At 39.0% G+C, this 9,531-nt stretch overlaps 1 pseudogene; it reads left to right on the top strand.

Annotated features, from left to right (window-relative positions):
- Positions 1-692: 692 nt before the first annotated feature.
- LOC102860787 lies at positions 693-1,759 on the top strand (annotated as a pseudogene).
- The last annotated feature ends 7,772 nt before the right edge of the window (positions 1,760-9,531 follow it).

Genomic DNA, 9,531 nt, shown 5'->3' with positions numbered 1-9,531 from the left:
CCCTGAGCTAAATGGGAAAGTTACTGCATAGCTTTCTCTACCTGCCATCTAGATAAAGATAGCAAACATGACATCAAGAAAATGGGAAAGCAGATATCAGAAGGGCCCCTAAAGGGCATCCTGGGATACAGGGAAGACCAGGTTGTGTCCTGTGACTTTTAACAGTGACTCCCACTTTTCTCTTTGATGCTGGAGCTGGAATTACCCTGAATGACTACTTTGTCAAACTAGATATGACAGTGGATTTGGCTGCAGCAACAAGATGGTCATCCTCATGGTTCACATGGTCTCCAGCCCTAGTAGTAGCACCTGGAGAGAGAGACCCTCAACTGCTGGGAGTTTTGGTTCAGTCCCTTTCCGACACTGAGAATCTCACATCATTGACAGTTTTCCATCCAGTCGCCCCAAGAAAGGAGAGAAGTTTAGAGAGCTCATCTTATCATGTACTATCAATGAAGTACAACTGTATTTAGGGGAAAAAAAAAAGAAAAAGAAATGCCCTCTGCCAGGCACAGCCTGCCCAGTGCTTCTCTTCAGCCTGAGGCTCAGCCCCCTTCTCTCTTTCCCTTCACTCAATTCCGAAGTGCCACTAGCTTGTCGGACAAACTGCTCTGGAAAGTCGCTGACATCACCCTGGTCTCCTGAGGACTCAGGGCCCTGGACTTTGCAGAGAATGAGATGCCGCATCTGATATGGGTGCAGGAAATTACTCAACCTCCAAGCTGCTGACGAGCGCCCACATTGCTGGATGTCTGCACATGGCCCTGGAGACAGTGGTCTTCACAGACACTCTTGTTGCCCTGGGTGCTGAGGTGCAGTGGTCCAGCTGCAATATCTTCTCCACCCACCACTGTGCAGCAGCTGCCATTGCCAAGGCTGGCATTCTAGTGCAACTATTCACACCAACGCTATTCACATTAAGTACCTACAGCTCTTGTTGAGTATCTCTGAAGAGACCATGACTGGAGTCCACAACTTATACAGGTGACAGCCCATGGGATTTTGAAGGTGCCTGCCATTAATAGCAGCGACTCTGTCACGAAAAGCAAGTTTGGCTGCCAGGAGTCTCTCCTAGATGGCAGCAAGAGGGCCACAGACGTGATATTTGCGGGCAAGGTGTTGCTTGCGACAGGCTCTGGTGATGTGCGAAAGGGATGTGCTCAGGCCCTGAGAGGTTTTGGGACATGAATCAAGTCAACATCACTGAGATTGACCTCATCATGTGCTGCAGGCCTCTATGGAGGACTATGAGGTAACCAGCATGGATGAGGCCTGGAAGGAGGGCAACATCTTTGTGACCACCACAAGCTTTGTCGATAACATCCTTAGCTGGCACTTTGAACAGATACAGGATGATGCCCTAATGTGTAACATTGGACACTTTGATGTGGAGACTGATGTTAACAGGCTCGACTACAATGCTGTGGAGAAGGGGACTGGTAGTGGCTGAAGAATGAACACCATGTCATCCTGCTAACTAAGGGCCAGCTGGTCAACCTGGGCTGTGCTATGGACCACCTCAGCTCTGTGATGAGCACCTCCTTCACCAACCAGCTGCTGGCACAGATTGAACCGTTGACCTACCTGGACAAGTATGCCGTCGGGGTCCACATCCTACTCAAGAAGGTGGATGAGGTGGTGGCTGCAGCCCACCTGGGCAAGCTGAGTGTGAAGCTGACCAAGCTGACTGAAAAGTAGACCAAGAACCTGGGCATACTCTCCAGTGACCCCCTTCAAGGCTGACCACTCTCATTACTGAAAGCCAGGCCTGTCCCTTGCCTTCCAACTGATGTCCCTGCCCAGGTGCCAATTCTGTTCAAGAACAAATGGTACTAACACCCCCCCTCCCCAAGCCCCCACAAGTGTATTTTTCCTTTTTGGTTTTACAACACTAGATCTTTGCATATTTCGGTATAATACTTTCTCTTCTCAAGCTGCCCTTTGAAATCTCATGAACTCTCTTATTTAATAATTTTCCTCATCTAAACCTGAGGTAACTCATTTACTGAGAACTGTATTTCTGTCCTGCCATCTGGATAGTTGTAAGTTTCAGATTATAGACCTCTGTTTTTAAGTGCCTTGAACACTATTTGATGTATATAGAAAATTTATTTTATGTACTTTTACTTGCTGTGCCCTGATTAGCACATTGTTCTAGCACTTCATAATGCTTATTAGAATAAATTCTGTACTTTATATTATATAGTAAAAAGCCATTTTATACTTTGATACAAAGGGCAAACTTGAGAGAACAATGTATAGTTGTAAGTAAACAATGATTTACTCTATCACTAATGGTTTAAAATTTCTGAATTGCGCTTTCCTGTTTTCTCTAAGAGAGCTCTGATGGCTTAGTGAATAAGGAGCTGTACTGTCAATCCAAAGGCACTTGGTTCAAATCTAACAGCTGCTCCTTGGGAGAAAGAGGGACAGTCCCCTCCTGTGCAATTCACTGCTTCTGAAAACCTACTGGAGGGTCAGGTATGAGTTGATTTAGGTTTGATGACACATAATGACAACAACAACAATGTTTTTTGGTGGCAATTAATAGGTGAAAGATGTGCAGTTTCATCTCCTATAAAATATTTCCAGCCTTAGAAAGCAGTGGAGAGTTGGCCCTGAGACTGACAGCAGTGGGGTTTTTTGTTCTCAGTATTACCTTCTTTAGATTTTTGCTGCCTATGTATAATCTACAGTATAGTAAGTGTCTGAGATTTTGGTTGGTGTATTTATTTGAATTTTAACTTCTGTCCCCAGTATCTTGAATTGCTGTGCTCTCTGCGGAAACATTTCCTGTGGTTTATCTTCCGTCACTGATTGCAGTTTGTTGTGGTAGTTGTTGTGTGCTGTCAAGTTGGAACTGACCCACTCATAACTGACTCTCCAGTGGGTTTTCAGAGGTGGTTAATCACACGGAATTAGTCATGTGTGTAAGGAGGCTCTAGTCATTTAGTGGCTAAAGCACTCAGCAGCTAACCAAAAGGTCAGCAGTTCAAACCTCCCAGTTCCTCTGGGAGATGATGTGGCTGGCTGTTACTGTAAATGATTCACCACCTTGAAAACCACTAGGAGTCTGTCCTGTCCTGTCCTGTAGAGTCACAGTGAGTTGCAATCATCTCAATGGCAGTGGATTTCATTTGGGATTAGATACTTGCATCTGATATCTCTAATTAATCCAGTGCTTCTCATTCTTTTGTTTAATGCTCTATCTTCATGGTCACTTTATTCTTCCTGTGCTTCTTTTATATTTTTTGTCATTTTTTATTGTTTTCAGTGCTTTCACTATTTTTATGTGACATAATGATTTTGATCCTTTCGTTAACTAAATAAATACTCAAGCTTAAGAAATTCTATAAGAAAGTAGCTATCAACAAATATATTCTTATGAATACATTCACACATTTTAAAATGCAAACTATCAGGTATATTTTCATTATTAAACATTGTGAAAATTGTAAGCTTATTTTTTTAAAAGATGAGGTAAACAAACATTAATGCACAGTGCTTATAAATAGTCACAAAGTACCTGTCATTTGTCAGCGTAAAGATTATAAGCAAGCAGATGTGGTTTGCAGATGACTGTTGGTGCATACATATTCATTGGTCACAGTGATTGCTTGAAAGGGATGTGTGCTGGAACCTTGGGGAAACACAATGACTTCTCCTGCCATGTTTGCATACGGAGGCATGCAATAAATATTGAATGATTAAATTATTCTGAGATCTGGTGGTCCTTGGTAAAATATTGTTAAATGAAACATAAAAATACATGCTTATTTGGAGCCTTTTGAAAGCACGGGAGCTAGAGAAACTTAAATTACCTATAATCTTTATGCAAACAGAAGTACTATTAACATTTTATGTATTTCTAGTCTTTTCCCATGCAAATGTATGTATTTTACATCATTCACATTGTTTATTGTATGGGCTTTTCCTTTTATGCTAAGCATTTTTATTGTAGTTTAAAAATCAACTTTAGTAAATGATTATGCATATGCAATAAAAATGCACCTATTTTAAGCATACAATTTGATGAGTTTTGACAGATGTTTACACATTCCTCATAACAATTGATCTGCTTTCTATCACCATAATTTATTTTTTTCTAGAATTCCATATATTTCAATGTAATCATGTTGTTGTCATTGTTGTGTGCAGTCAAGGCCAAAACGACCCTCCAGGAGGTTTTCAGAGGCAGTTAATTGAATGAGAGGAGATTACCCATTTTTCTCCTTGGTGTAGCTGGTGGATTTGAACCACTTGCTTTGGAATTACAGCACAGCTTTTTCCACTCTGTTTTGGTGGCTGGGCTTTGTTCTCTTCTTATATTTTTTAGATCATCCATGTTGTGTGTTTGTATAATTTGTTACGTTTTATTTCTCAGTTACACTCTACGCTACTGTTGAACATTGCTTTTGTTTTCAATTTGTTGTTATAAATAAGTCTAATGACATTCAGCAAATCTTGGTGGACAATTTCCCCCCCCTTCATCTTTTTGAGGTACATCCTAGAAGTGCAGTTTTTAGGTCATTTTAAATTACTTATAATAATAGCTGCCTGGGTACATGTGTGTGTGTGTGTGTGAGAGAGAGAGAGAGAGAGAGAGACTATATAACAAAATATTGCCTTTTCCACCATATTTTGTGTGGATACAGTTTAGTGACAATGATGCTTACCTAAAAAAAGTGGTTTTTTGTTATTCTGAACAGAAACTCAGTGCCCTTTAAGCAATAATCTCCCTTTTCTTCAGCCCATCTGTTCCTGCTAACAGCTAATGAACTTTTGTCTCTGAATGTGCCTATTGTACACTTGTTATATAAGTGGGATTATGTAATATTTGGCCTCTTGTTTCTGCCCATCAGTTTATAGATGTTGTTCTTGTTAGAAGCCATCATTAGGAGCATCTGCTGCACTTTTCCCACAGCATATCTGGGTTTTTTTTGACAATCTATGTATGGCATATCCATTGGTCTTCTCCAACACTGTAGCTCAAAGGCGTCAATTCTTCTGTCATCTTTATTCACTGTCCACATCATTAGGGATGACACTATGACCAGTGAACCTATCCTATTCTGTCCTCATCTCACTGTGCCAGTCTACCTCATTTTCCTCTCTTTTGCTGATCTTTCTTCTTTCCAAACATGATATCCTCTTCCAAGAAATGGCTTCTCCTTGTGAAATATACCCAAAATATGCAAGCTCACATCTCTCCATCCTTGCCTCCATGGAATACTCTGGCTGCACTTTTCCCGAGACATACCTGGTTTGGATTTTTTGTTTTTGGTTTTTGTTGTTTTTTTTTCTTTCTTTCCCTTTCTTATTCCTCCAGTCTGTGGAATATCCAGTGCTCTTCTGCAAGGCCACAACTCAAAGGACTTCAGTTCTTCTTGTCATCCTTATTTACTGTCCAGCTTTCAGATGCATAACGAATGATTGAAAAAACCATGGCCTGAATCAGATATACTTTAGTGTTCAAACTGACATCCTTGCTCTTCAGTATTTTTGAGAGATCTTTGACAGAAGACTTGCTCGCAGCAATAAGTCTCCTGCTCCCCTTACTGCTGGTACCAGGGATGTTGGTTGTGGATCCGAGCAAGATGAAATCATTGATTGTTTCAGTCCTTTCTCCATCTATCATTATGTTGCCTTTTGGGCTAGTGGTAAGGATCTTTGTTTTCTTGATGCCAAAATGTAATCCATATTGAAAGTGCAGTCTTTGATCTTTTGCAGCAAATGCATCAAGTTCTCCTCACTTCGAGCAAGCAGCGCTGTGTCATCTGCATAACACAGCTTGTTGATGAGTCTTCCTCCAGTCCTTATACCACATTCTTCTTCATAGAGTCCAGCTTCATGAATTCTTTGCTCAGCATTCAGAGAATGTCAGAAGAATGTCTGTCTGTGTTTTATTGGTCGACTGCAAATGTATTTGACTGTGTAATGTAGAGGAGAATGGGAATCCCAGAACACCTCATTTGTGCTCATATAGAGTCTGTGCCTAGAAGCTGTTGTCTGAAGTAGGTATAGAATAAAGGAACATTGTAGGATCTAAAGTCAGGAAGAGTGTGTTTCAGAGTTGTATCCTTTCTCCATATCTATATCCCCTTGTTATATACCACTGAGTCAAAACCAACTCTTATATACCACTGAGTCAAAACCAACTCACAGCTGACCGTCTAGCAGGTTTTCATAGGTCTTAAATCACACAAGAAGAGATTGTCCATCTATCTCCTGCAGAGCAGCTGGCAATAAATTTGAGTCTTGTGCCTTCAGGTTGGCAGTGCAGCTCCTTACCAGTAGGCCACTTGATATATGTGTGGTGAGCCTAATGAACTGGGCCCAGCCTCCTTCCTGTTGTATATATGGTGAGCCTCACAAACTAGACCCACACTTTTCCTAGAGTATGATAGAATATATATATTTTGGTCACTCAGCAAAAACTTCATTCTTTGCATTCTCAAAATTTCTAAAGAGCAGAGTTAAAGTTTTAGGAGGTAAATAATAAAATATGACTCTTCTGTTGTTGAATTAATTTAATTTTCTACTCAAATTTAATCATATTGATCAAGTTTTTTTTCTTTTTCTGATTCAGGTGTCTTCCTAAACTGGGTCTTGCTGAAGACATTTCACTCTGGTTTTGTCCAAGGTGAGCTATTTTATGAGTGCATTTACCCCTTCAAATCCATTTTGTAATTAAAAAGGACTGTTTGTGGAAATAAGACATGGGTATTAATTTGAAGAAAATACTATTTATTGTAAAAACTCTTTACAGTATCATGGTTACTTTTAGTTTGTACATTTAATTGAAGGAAATTAAGCTAGTTCTGCGATACAATATTTTTTAGTCTGTTTTACCATTGTTTTTCATGTTCAGAAATGGAGTCTATACTGCTGTTCTCTAACAGGAAAAATATTGGCATTTTAATCTGATATTCTTGAAGACAAATCTTTAATTAAGTCATAGATTGAAAAAAGTGGTAACTATCTTAATGGGTCAGTTACTCAGAGATTCCTACTGCTGTATTTTCTTTGAATTGGTTACATTTTGTAGTTCCTTCTGGTTGAGCAACATATCCTTTAATGTGTTAATGATTGACTCCTATAAAATGTTCTCCTCTGTGGGAAGATTCCATAGGTAGATAACATTCAGCTTTAAAAATCATAGAGCCCTTTACCTTTTCTTACCTATCTTGACTAGAGTCTTTTTTTTTGGTTTATTTATTTAATGGATCACTGTAAATCCTTTTACCTTGAGGCTGGCTATTCTCTAAACCAGTCTTTTCACTGTTATCAGTGTTTTTTCTTAAAAGCTGTGTTGTCATTGGCTCATTCCTCTACTAGAATCCTTCAGTATCTCCACATTGTTCCTTTCCAGAATGGTGTGATCTACTTCTTACCTGCTTTTCTTCCCACTAGTATTCTAGGTATGTTATGAACTGAAGATATTTTAAAACCAGCTTTACTGAAATATGTTTGTTGAGGATAAACTACCTTCCTACCATTTATTCCATTACATAGCGCAGCAGATTTTGTTATAACTTAGTGGTTTTTGTTGTAATTCACAGGGAGCTCTATTGGCCTAGTGGTAAGAATTGCACTGCCAACCAAAAGACAGGTAATTCGAATCCATTAGCTTCACTATTGGAGATGGACACTCTCTTCTCATGTGATTTACAGCCTTTTAAATCCCACTGGAGGGTCAGCTATGAGTTCATTCTAACTTGAAAACACATAACACCACAAGAACATTATAACTCACAGGGGTTTTGCAGTTATTACTACAATCTAAGAACACTTTTGTCACACTGAGAGGACACTGTAACTCATTAATAGTCTCTCTCTCTCTCCATTCCTCCTTCTGTTTAATCCCTGGCAACTATTAATCTTTGTTCTTTCTCTATAGATTTGACTCTTCTGTACGTTTTATATAATACATGGTGTCACATGTGGTCTTCTATAATTGACTTTCTTGAACATTTAGTATGTTTTCAAGGTTCTTTCGTGTTTTAGCATGTACTTCATTTGAATAAGGTCTTATTTTATGGGTGTATATTATATTTTGTTTATCCATCCATCAGTTCATGGATACTTGGATTATATCTATTTTTGTCTTATTTATTATACTTTTATGAACATTCATCTAAGAGTTTTATTTTGAGTGTGAACATAATGTTTTCATTTTTTAATGCATGTGTACTGGGAGTTGAATTGCTGGATCATAAAGTTTAACACTTTGAGGACATGGCCAAAGTATTTTCTAAAGAAGTTGCATCATTTTGCATCATACCACCAGTATATGAGGGTTCCACTTTCTTTCCATTCTTGCCACTTACAGTTTGTTTTTATATATTGGTTTTGTCTATCTTAAACTTTTAAACTCATTATTTCTAGTAGTTTTTTATAGGTTTCTTAGGGTTTTCTAGATATAAAATCATGCCATCTATAAAAAATACATTTACTGCTTATTCAATCTAGATTCCTCCCCACTCCCTCTCCAACATTTTACTTATCTAACTTCCCTGACTTTAACCAAAACTGATTAGAAGTGCCAAATAGGGACACCCTTATAGTATTCCCAGTCTGGGGAGGCGGGGGGAACTTTAGATATGATGTTTGCCTTGGATTTTTCATAGCTACAGGTCTGTCCTGGAGAGAGTGAAACCAAGCTGCTCCTTGGAGGCAAAGATTTTGAGACTCCATCTCACATACTTTGAGCGTGTGAGGGACCAGTCCTTGGAGAAGGATATTATGTTTGAAAGGTTCAAGGGACAGTGCAAGAGAGAAGACCCTGCATTAAAAGGGATTGACACAATAACTAATGAGGGTAGGTGTGTCAGACAATAAGATTGGCTCAAGGTAGAGTAAGGTTCAGAGCTATTGTGCATAGGGTCAGTATGAATCATAGTTGACTTGACGGCACATAACAACACCACAACACCCTCCATCAGGTTGAGAAATTTCCTTCTATGCTGTGTTTGTTGAGTATTTTTGTCCTAAAGTAATATGAGTTTACATTTAAAGAAGTATTTCTATATATCCTAGGCCCTATGCTTAGTGCTTTTATCCAGTGTTCCCTTTAATCTTCACAGCAGTCTTATGAGATGGAGGCTGTTATTTTATTCTTATTGAACTGATAAGTAGTAGGATCAAATTGTTTAATATCAGAATGTGTATGCTCAATCATTAACCTTTATATTCCCCATATAAGCTATACTGATTTATACTCATGCCTTTGTACTTGCTAGTTTCCTCCTCATGAACTGCTTCACATTTCTCTCTACATGGAGTTGATCACAAAGCTACCAGAGTACATTTTCTATGTTGCTCCTATAGTAATAACCCACTGTGTTGAAATATTTGCATGCATTTCTCTTGTTTTAGAGTCAGTGATTTCTTGAAGTCACATTCATCTTTGCATTCTGTGTTGAGCGGAGAGCTGAGAGAGAGCATTATCACAGAAGCCAAAGGATTAGAGCAGTTGAGGAACTTTGACAGTGGTCAGAAGCATCAGATGCTACAAAGAGACTAGTAACA

Source organism: Elephantulus edwardii, unplaced genomic scaffold, assembly GCF_000299155.1.
Source record: "Elephantulus edwardii isolate Elephantulus edwardi_28Jun2011 unplaced genomic scaffold, EleEdw1.0 scaffold00066, whole genome shotgun sequence".
Taxonomy (NCBI): domain Eukaryota; kingdom Metazoa; phylum Chordata; class Mammalia; order Macroscelidea; family Macroscelididae; genus Elephantulus; species Elephantulus edwardii.
Note: the sequence above shows the minus strand (reverse complement) of the source record. Positions and strands in the feature narration are given on the sequence as shown.